This window comes from Bubalus kerabau, chromosome 9, assembly GCF_029407905.1.
Source record: "Bubalus kerabau isolate K-KA32 ecotype Philippines breed swamp buffalo chromosome 9, PCC_UOA_SB_1v2, whole genome shotgun sequence".
Classification (NCBI taxonomy): domain Eukaryota; kingdom Metazoa; phylum Chordata; class Mammalia; order Artiodactyla; family Bovidae; genus Bubalus; species Bubalus kerabau.
Window position 1 is genome coordinate 78,748,541 of NC_073632.1, and position 11,061 is coordinate 78,759,601.

General features: G+C 39.4%; 1 pseudogene; it reads right to left on the bottom strand.

Annotated features, from left to right (window-relative positions):
• Positions 1 to 5,683: 5,683 nt before the first annotated feature.
• Positions 5,684 to 6,941, bottom strand: LOC129619429 (trace amine-associated receptor 8-like; annotated as a pseudogene).
• Positions 6,942 to 11,061: the final 4,120 nt, after the last annotated feature.

An 11,061-nucleotide genomic window follows, 5' to 3' on the forward strand; every position in this document is an offset into this window, starting at 1 on the left:
AATTTAACTTCAAATAAATCTGTTGCAAATTTTCTTTTCCCACAAAAGATGTCTTACCTTACATTTTAAGAGCAATCTTTTATTACCTGACTGATATTTGGGTGCGTATTCCTCTTTGTCAAAGTTAGCACGGTGCGTATTGATTTGTTATTTATTCATTACGTTTTAGGGAAGCCTATATAATGCCAGTGGTAAAACTCCTGCCTGCCAATGCAGGAGATGCAAAAGACGCAGGTTACCTTTTACTACTCACCTCTAAACTATCTAACAAGTTAATGCCAAATCCCCCCAAGAAGCACAGCCAAATCCCATATCCAGAATCCTCTACAGTGAAGTCCCTATGGTGCAAGGTGTGAAGAAGAAGAAATTTACACTTTTAATCTCCAATTAAAATTTGTTGTTTGATGTAGAATAGCATGGATACAAAACCCAAGGAAAAAGAATGAACACTCTCACTCATAATGAAGTAGAAATCCTAAACAAAATAAAATTAACAGCATATAAAGAGATGATACATCTTGGAGTTGGTGATGGACAAGGAGGCCTGGCGTGCTGTGATTCATGGGGTCGCAAAGAGTCGGACACAACTGAGCAACTGAACTGAACTGAACTGATGCCAAGAATGGAAGTTTGCTCTAACAATTGAAAATCTATTACTATAATTCACCATTTACAGATTTAAATTGTATGATCATCCAACAAAATACAAAATTCCATCTGATATATTTCAAAATGTATTCATTGCTAAAAGGAAAAAGTCTTAGCTAAGTAAAAATATGAGATTGTTTTATTTGAAGAGGTCTACACAAAAAGGACCTATTGCACAGGATATATTGCAAAGAGATATTTAAGAACATTCTCTTTAAGATGAGTAAAAACTCAGAGACACTTCAGTAGGAGAAAATTTATGAGCTGTAAGGCATGCAAGATATCTGTAAATTCAAATGCATTCCAGTCATTCATGTATATTACATTTATATTTGCTTATTTATTGTATAGACCTTGTCAAGAAAATGAGAGTTATCAAGGGAATAGTTCATGCAAAGATGGACACAATAAAGGACAGAAATGGTAATGACCTAATAGAAGCAAAAGAAATTAAGAAGAGGTGGCAAGAATACACAGAAGAACTGTCCAAAAAAGGTCTTAGAGACTCAGATAACCATTTTGGTGTGGTCTTTCATCTAGAGCCAGACATCCTGGAGTGTGAAGTCAGATGGGCCTTAGGAAGCATTACTATGAACAAAACTAGTGGAGGTGATGGAATTCCAGCTGAGCTATTTCATATCTTAAAAGATAATGCTGTGAAAGTGCTATACTCAATAGGCCAGGAAATTTGGAAAACTCAACAGTGGCCACAGGACTGGAAAAGGTCAGTTTTCATTCCAGTCCCAAAGAAGGACAATGCCAAAAAGGTTCAAACTACTTTACAATTGTGCTTATTTCACATGCTAGTAAGGTAACGCTCAAAGCTCTCCAAGCTAGGCTTCAACGGTGAACTGAGAACTTCCAGAGGCACAAGCGGGATTTAGAAAAGGCAGAGGAACTAGAGATCAAATTGCCATCATCTGCTGGATCAGAGAAAAAGCAAAAGAATCCCAGAAAAACATCTGCTTCATTGTCTTTGCTAAAGCATTTGATTGTGTGGATCACAACAAACTTGTTCAAGAGATGGGAATACCAGACCACCTTACCTGCCTCCTGAGAAGCGCTGTGTGAGAAGCCCTCCTTCAAGAAGCAAAAATTAAAACTAGACATGAAACAATGGACTGGTGCAAAACTGGGAAAACAGTACTTTAAGGCTGTATATTGTCACCCTGCTTACTTACCTTCTATGCAGAGTATATAATGCAAAATGCTAGACTGGATAAAGCGCAAGCTGGAATCAAGATTGCCAGGAGAAATATCAATAACTTCAGATATGCAGATGACAGCCCCCTAGGGGCAGAAAGTGAAGAGGAGGTGAAAGGTGAAAGACAAGAGTAAAATATCTGGCTTACAATTCAACATTCAAAAGACTAAGTTCATGGCCTCCAGTCCCATCACTTCATGGCAAATAGAGGGGAAAAAATTGAAACAGTAACAGACTTGATTTTCTTTGGCTTTAGAATCACTATGGATGGATTCTGCAGCCCTGAAATTTAAAAATGCTTATTCCTGGGAAGAAAAGCTATGACAAACTTAGCATATTAAAAGCAGAGATATTACTTGCCAACAAAGGTCCATATAGTCAAAGCTATGGTTTTTCCAGTAGTCATGTATGGATGTGAGAATTGGACCATAAAGAAGGCTGAGCCTGAAGAATTTATGTTTTCAAATTGTGGTGCTGGAGAAGAATCTTGAGAATCCTTTGGACGACAAGAAGATCAAACCAGTCAATTCTAAAGGAAATCAATCCTGAATATTCATTGAAAGGACTAATGCTAAAGCTCCAATATTTTGGCCTCCTGATGCAAAGAGCTGACTCATTGGAAAAGACCCTGATGCTGGGAAAGATTGAGGGCAGGAGGAGAAGAGGGTGATAAGAGGAGGAGATGGTTAGATAACCACCAACTCAAAGGACAAGAGTTTGAGCAAACTCAGGGAGACAGTGAGGGACAGGGAAGCCTGGTGAACCACTCTCCATGGGAGGGTCACAAAGAGCTGGACATGACTTAGCGACTGAACAACAACAGCAATAAAACAATGTTTATAAAATGTGATAATATTGGACTATTTTGTCTTTTACTGGACTCCAAAGAGATTGCTTCTAAATTTTCATCTCTCAGTGTGTGCTGAATTTCAGTGATAGATATTTTTTTTATCATTTTAAAGAAGGAAACAATGAGCAATCAAAACTTTTAATAGAACTCAGCAAGATCAAAGAGCTTCATTCTCATACTTAGTATTAACATGATCTGGTGTCTTTGTTACTTTTCTCTTGAGTAATAATATGATAGATTCACTCCTACCTATTTATGGAGAAGGAAATGGCAACCCACTCCAGTGTTCTTGCCTGGAGAATCCCAGGGACGGGGGAGCCTGGTGGGCTGCCATCTCTGGGGTCACACAGAGTCGGACACAACTGAAGCGACTTAGCAGCCTACCTACCAAAGAGTTTTTCTGGAATCATTTTGCCAACTCTAATTCAGTCATCTAAGGCTAAGGAGGTTATAATACAGTACCAACAAAAGCATTACATGCTTGTGTGATTAGAAAGCCTTGATCAGCCAACCTGGGTAGTCATATTTAGGAAAGACTATTCTGAAGTGATCTTCCCTGGAGCTCAGACGGTAAAGAATCTGCCTACAATGCAGGAGACCTGGGTACGATCCGCAGGTCAGGAAGATGCTCTGGAGAAGGGAATGGCAATCCACTTCGGTGTTCTTGCCTGGAGAATCCCAATGGACAGAGGAGCCTGGCAGGCTATAGTTCGTGGGGTTGCAAAGAGTCAGACACGACTGAGCGACTAACACTGCTACTGCTATCCTGGAGTGAATGCAAGAATCTTCTCTTTTGTTTTCTTTTTCTTTTGTTGAGTTTCACATACTCACTACATGCTGAAAAGAAACTTCATATTCAGAATTGTACTAGAGATTTTGGTATCATACATAACAATAGAATATTTTCCCTACCCATAGGAAGTATTTTTAAAATCTTTAATTTTCCTTTGGTCTATCTATAATTTAATTTAGTAACAGTGTAATTCTGTGTGACATTTATTGAATGGAACTATTATCTGACTCTTTCACTTAATTTTTTCTATGCGCTCTATGCTCTAAAAATAGGAAGATGTCCTTTTTTAAAATCTGCTGCAGTTAATCTGATGTATTGAGGATAGTAAGTGATAACATGAAAATGTACTTATTTTTATCATGCTACTGCTCTACTTGACTCCCTCTTTTTCCAAGCCCAGTCTTCCATTTATGGAAATTAATCCAACAGTCCCAAACTAATCTACCCTTCTATTTGCCTACTTTTGCCTACACAAGTCCAAACATGCTTGGGGATTCCTCAAAAGTCCTTCCTACTGAAAAATAAGGTTGTTTTAACAACTTTTTACCCCGCAGGCCATGGGACCATATGTGGGTGAGAAGACAATATTATAGGAATGACCAAATAGCATGTGCCAGCCTTGTGATGGCAACTCATCCTCTGCTCACAGGAGTTAGATCTGCGATATCCTTCTGAGGCTCAAAAAATATATTTTAAAACGAATTGTCCATACTACCCACAAAATTATTTTCCTTGAGGAAAATACTAGATAAAATACATTTTTTTTAATCCTTAGCTATCCTTGCACAGGTACTTAGTGAAGTGAAGTCGCTCAGTCATGTCTGACTCTTTGCGACCCCATGGACTGTAGCCTACCAGGCTCCTCTGTCGCTGGGATTTTCTAGGTAATAGTCCTGGAGTGGATTGCCATTTCCTTCTCCAGAGGATTTCCCCAACCCAGGGACTGAACCCGGGTCTCCAGCATTGTAGACAGACACTTTACCTTCTGAGCCATTTACTTGTATATAATTAACGTTCAGAATTTGTTTGAAAACAACGAAAAGACTCAATGAAAACCAATGAGAAAAAATTACTTCAAATGAATGACAAGACAGAAAAATCCAAAAGAAAAAGACCTACATACCAGTACTTATACTACAATGGTTTCATTATGCAAAATACACAGGACTTCCACAATGAATCAGCAGATAAAGAATATGCCTGCAATACAGGAGACACAGGAGATATGGGTCAGAAATTTATATATTGTTTATGCTTTTTCTAATATTAGGTTTTTTGCGGCAAAAGCAAAGAATTTTTGATCCTACAACATCCTGGAAAAGTAAATACAGACTACACTTAGGTGAGGAAACTGCTGAGAAAAAAATGAGAATGTGAATTTCACATTATTTTCAAGTGAGAGAAATTGATGCAGAAATGGTCCCTGCTAGTGATAATAGATAATTTTTTCACATGCAGATTTTATATTAGCTAACATCATTGTATCAGCTTTTTTGGTAAATTTTTTCCACAATTTCTACTTCTTTATAATGTCTGTAACTAACCTCTACATTTCTAAGTGGGAGAAATAATTTCTGCCGATTGAGCCACCCCACCTGTGATACTTTGCTATGACAGCCCTAGAAAATGAAATAATGTTGCAGAAGACTGAGAAAGAAGGACCATTGAAAGATAAATGAAAGTTGAGCCTAAATGAGAAAATGATTACAGATTGGAGAACGAAAAATGAGATTCAGGATTCACAGAAATGGATATATGGTACATATAGTATACATATACATATAGTATAACAAGTACATATAGTAAGGATGTGTACAAAGCATCAAGACCGATGATACAAGTAAACCACTTAATCATTTATTACTTTGTTAAATCACTTCAGTTGTGTCCAACTCTTGCTGAGCCTATGAACTGTAGCCCCCAAGGGTCCTCTGTCCATGGAATTCTCCAAACAAGAATACTGGAGTGGGCTGCCAGGCCCTCCTCAAGGCCATGCCTTTATTATTTAGTGCAATAAATATCTTTATTATATGATCAAGGCACCTGTCTGTGACTTTGCTCCTGGCTAATTTGAAATATATACATATTTCCCCAATTTTGGAAGGCTTTATTCATTTTTTGTATCTAATTTCACCATAAATTCATAATATTAAAAATAGCCCTAAATTTTTCAACTTAGTGCTTTCATTTACTCTGAAAATAAGCTAGTGGTTGGTGAACTATCCTTAAAAAGTTCCCCACTTAAAATAGCTTTCAAGGCTTTCCTAAACCAAGGGTAAAATAAAGTATAAATCAAAGTGTTCATGGCTGAGTTGTAATAGGAACCCCAACAGCAAATCTCATAAATATAGGGAAGGTTTATGAAACCCATAAAGGCATCAATTAGTATATCAACTGTATATGGTAACCATGAAATCATAAATGCTACTGCTGTGACCCAGTGTTTTATCTGCTTTTGTCTCTCTCTTGGCCACTCTGCATTTGTAACTCTCTGATTCTGCTTTGCTACCAGTATTTTCAATTTTTAGAGCTTGTTGTTTACTGCTGCTAGGTCACTTCAGTCGTGTCCAACTCTGTGCGACCCCATAGATGGCAGCCCACCAGGCTCCTGTCCCTGGGATTCTCCAAGCAAGAACACTGGAGTGGGTTGCCATTTCCTTCTCCAATGCAGGAAAGTGAAGAGTAAAAGTGAAGTCACTCAGTCATGTCCGACTCTTAGCGAACCCATGGACTGCAGCCTACCAGGCTCCTCCACCCATGGGATTTTCCAGGCAAGAGTACTGGAGTGGGGTGGCATTGCCTTCTCCGTGTTGTTTAGCTATTTAAAGAAATCTTGCCATAAAGAATTATCATAACAACGGTAGGTATAAAAAATAACAAAACACTTATCAAAACCCATATACAGTTGAGAGCACTTACTAATTCCTCCAACCCATCATCACTGACACCTGTGTAGGACACAGCTCTGCTGTACACAATGGGCAGAATCCAGGAGATGCTGATGCATACCCCTGTTATAGACACCATGGACTTGGTGGGATAGACCAGGGGATCAGTAACAGCAACGTACCTGTCAATGGAGATAAAGCACAAGTGGAAGAGAAAAGAGTAACAAAATGCCACATCACAGGAACTCTGAAGCAAACAAAATCTGGCTCCAAAGTACCAGCACCTCTCCACGGACCTGACCATGCTGAAGAGCATCACGGTCACTCCGCACAGGCCATAGAGGCGATCAAAAAATTGGCTAGAGAATGCAGCTGCTTGAAGTGAAGAACTGAAGTCATCACCAAGAAGTTTCCAAAGATAGCCAATAAAGACCTGAAGCCAAACACTGTGTCCAGAATCACCCAAGATGCAGGCAAGTCAGGAGATTTAATACAAGATCTGTTCACATTCTCATGGCAGAGCTGCACGGTTTCAGGTTGGGAAAGATTGCTGGCCATGGTTCTGCAGTTGGATGCTTGCTTTGTTTCTGCTTTTCAGAAAAATGGTCTTCAATTCTGAAAATTTTTAAAAATAAAATAAAATAAAACTGCATACTTGAGTACTACTTTTAAAAACTGTCTCATATTTTGTCCTTTTCCCATTTTGTTATGAAGAGAAACTAAAAGAATTTTTAAAACTCAGGAATACATTCTTTCTATGTTTACATAATATTTCTATACCTAAATCTCCTAGACAGTTAACTCTAAGCAAATCTACTATGATTTTTCATCAGTCCAGAAAACACATTGCCTCATAATTGAAGAAATTTGATTTAATTACTTGGTCCTTTATACCTGTGGATTTCTTCCTTACAAAGGATATGTGTACATGCTTAGTTACTCAGTCACTCAATTGTCTCAACTCTTAACGACCCCATGTCCTGTAGCCCACCAGGCTCCTCCAACCATGGCATTTTTCAGGCAAAAATACTGGAGTGAGTTGCAATTTCCTACTGCAGGGTATCTTCCTGACCCAGGGAATGAACTCATGTCTCCATCTCCAGCATTGGCAGGCAGATTCTTCACCACTGAGCCACCTGGGAAGCCCCCTTATAAAGGATAATCACATGCAACAATTGCATGTTTAAAAAGTCACATCTTGATAGACTTCCACCTTCACATCTGAGAAGTTAACACCCAGGATGCTTTAAGAAGCCTGCCAATAAACTTTGCCCATGATAAATTCCTCACAAGCAATCCCTGTAGTGTAAGGTATGACTCATGAAAGGAAACTTACTTTAGAACATTATAATTAAAAAGTTCTACAGAACACATTTCTCTGAGCCCTGTTACTTTATCAAAATCCTTACAATTTTCACAACAGAGAAATTTCTCTTAATTCAACTGTTCTGAAATAGCCTTATCCTGTATTTGACCCTAATGTTACCTATTCACTATTTATAAGACTGGTTGTGCAATTTTCAGGGTTGGGCAAAATAAAAATGTGGAGACCTTTATTCAAAAACATGAAAAATAGTGCCCTCAAAGTATCAAGCTTTTCCCCTTCTCTGCAGTTTCTCTCACCTGCCAAGATGTTTGATTTTTGCCATGGAATTCCTCTCTCTCAGACATGGAGATATTAGCAGGGCAAGTGCAGGTCCTCAAAGGTGCCTGGAGACCCTGCTCTGTGACTCAGTGATCCAACCACTACCAGGCTCCCCCTCCCACCAACTGCTGAAATAATAGTCCAGGCTCAGGTTGGAGTGAGGAAGCTGATCCAGGTATCTGCCCTTCTCCTGGGCCTGCCACCTCAACCAAAGGCAGATAGACAACTCCCTCAGATGGCAGCCTCCAGAAAAGGAACCTCACAGTACCTGAACTGGTGAAGGAGGGGCTTGGACTCCTGAATCTCTTAAGTAACATGCTGTGCCCTACCAGCCTGAGATGGGATAACACTTGTCATAGTTGCCCTGAGACTGCTCAGTGTACACCTGAGCACAACCTTCCCCACATCATATCCAGTCCTCATATAGGATGGAGGGGGGAGTGGCAGTGCCAGTAAGTCTGGTTGAGGAAGGAAAGGTTGAACTGGGCCCAAAGAGCCAAGGGGTTGGGGATCAGGTGGATGAGAATCCTACCCATGAAAACAATTATTCAATTAATCATCTACCAAATTATTCTGGGGAGTACTATCATTTCTTTTCTTTCAATTCTCAAATATAACTTGATTTCTTCCCACTCTTATTTAGTAACCTTGCCTCCCCCTTTTTTGATAATATAACATACAGAATTTAAAGACTGAGAGGGTGGAGAGATTTGGGGTGCATAATGGAAGCAAGAATCAAGGATGGTTCCAGGCTTTTAGCTTGCCAACAAGAAAGATGCAATAGGAGAAAGAGTACACTAGGGAGAAAGATGATGGGTTAAGTTGGGATTGGTCAGAGGGACATAAAACTGAGGTTCTTTCGTGAGTGGTTTAGTCTGTAAAATTTTAGCTCAGAAAAGAAACTTTGCCTGATATGATCACATGAAATTCATCAGCATACTCGTATTTTGAGAAGTAAATGTGATTGCCTGCTATACACCTGTCATAAAGACTAGGATATATATCTGATACTCCATAAACATTTGTTGACCAGTTTGGAAGGTATATAGTGAAAATAGAAGGAACTGGATGTGCACCAACTTCAAAGTTATGCCTACAAACAAATACAGATGAGAAAAGATGAAAGTGGTCCCACAGACTCCCATGGGATGAAAGTGGTTCGTGAAGGAGAGAATACCAAGAATGTCAAAGGTTAGTGACAGGTCAGGTTAAATAAAAACTGAGAATTGTTTGTTGTCATTAAAAACTGGATCACTGCTGATCATGATTCTTCCTCTTCTGGTGGAATATTAGAGATAGACTCCAAATTGCATCGGATTGAGAATTAATGGGAATGAGTAGGGAAGACAAAGACACCATGAGCCTATCAGGCTCCTCCATCCATGGGATTTTCCAGGCTAGAGTACTGGAGTGGGGTGTCATTGCCTTCTCCGCCAAACAGAATAGCATCTTCAAATCTCTGACTCTGACTCTTCCCTCATCTCCCTTTTTCATTTTTAATGACCCTTGTGATTACATCGAGCTCACCTGGATAGTCAAAAATAATCTTGCCATCTCAAAATCCTTAACCACTACTACAAAGTCCACTTAGCCACCTAAGGGCCTTGTCCAGTTCATTTCAGAGATTAAGCTATCACTTTGCAACAGCAAATAAGTGATGAAGTCAAGTCAAGTGGAGGCAACTGCAAAAGCCGACATCCACAGGTTCTGAGGATTAGTATTAATACGTTAAAAATCCCTTGATGGAATCCCTGTAGTGCAAGGTGTGAACTTGGAAGGTTATTTTCAAGAGTGATTACTAAGAGAGTTATTCTACAAAACAATCTTCACATTAAGTTAGATTATCATTATGTTTATTTGGCCAAAGACTTTTTTTCTTCTTAGACTTGAGCTTTTTCTCTAGTCACAGTCCTGCTGTGGCCACATTACTGGATTTTTGTTACAAAGATATGACAGGTTACAAGCAGTGAGAATCAATCCTTGGCATTTTTTCCTTCAGTTAAGAATAATTTTTGTATCTGACTGGATACCAACAAACAGAAAATGAAACACACATTAAAGCAACTTGAATAGGATGAATTACATTACAGGAAAGCCTTAAAAATGCCATGGTATTTAGACACACCCTCCTTTCTGAGCTTCTACAACTATCAGTGCTGGTAGAGGAAAGATCATTCTCTTCTCAGGATGTTGTCACTGGGAGAAGATTGCACTGTCTCTCCATCCACGTGAGAAATGGGTGTAAATCCTCTGAATACTGCTGCTGTGAGATTCTCATAGACAGAAGACTTCACATTCCCATCTGCAGTGGGCTCAATGCTGTACCCCACCCCCACAAAGAATATGCCCACGTTCTAACCCCCAGAGCCAGATCTTCTTTGGAAAAGATGCCTTCATGAGTTTAATAAGATGAGATCATCCTGTACTACATTGATGGGCACTAAATCCAAGAGCAGTGTCCTTAGACAAAAGTTGAGAAAGAGATCAGTGAAGATGGCTTTGTGAAGATGGAGCCAGAGATTGGAATGATACTGCTACAAGCCAAGGAATGCTTGGAGCCGTCAGAAGCTGGAAGAGACAGAGAATGACTCTACCCAGAGCTGTGGGAGGGGAGCATGGCCCTGTCAGTGCTCTGTCAAGACCTCTAAAATCAGAGGTTTGGATTTCAGACCTCTAGTCTACAGGACTATGAGAGAATACATTTCTGGAGAGAACAGAGCCAGCAGATTGTGGTCATTTGTTACAGCAGTCCTAGAAAAGAAAACACTCTCCTGGGTACTTTCAATTTCAGTGGTAGAATGGTTGGTGAAGAAGAAATTTCAGCAAAAAATCAAGGAATGAAAATCAACACAGTCGTTCAAAAAACCAGATTTCAGAGCTTTGAAAGCAAATTGTAAATAATGTCAGCTTCTATCATCAGCCATTTAGCAGTTGTCAACCTTATATTGTAGGTATAATTCAACTCATTTTAAAAATAAAGTACATTTTAGAGGAGTTCTAGGTTCAAACCATGGGGCTTCCCTGGTAGCTCAG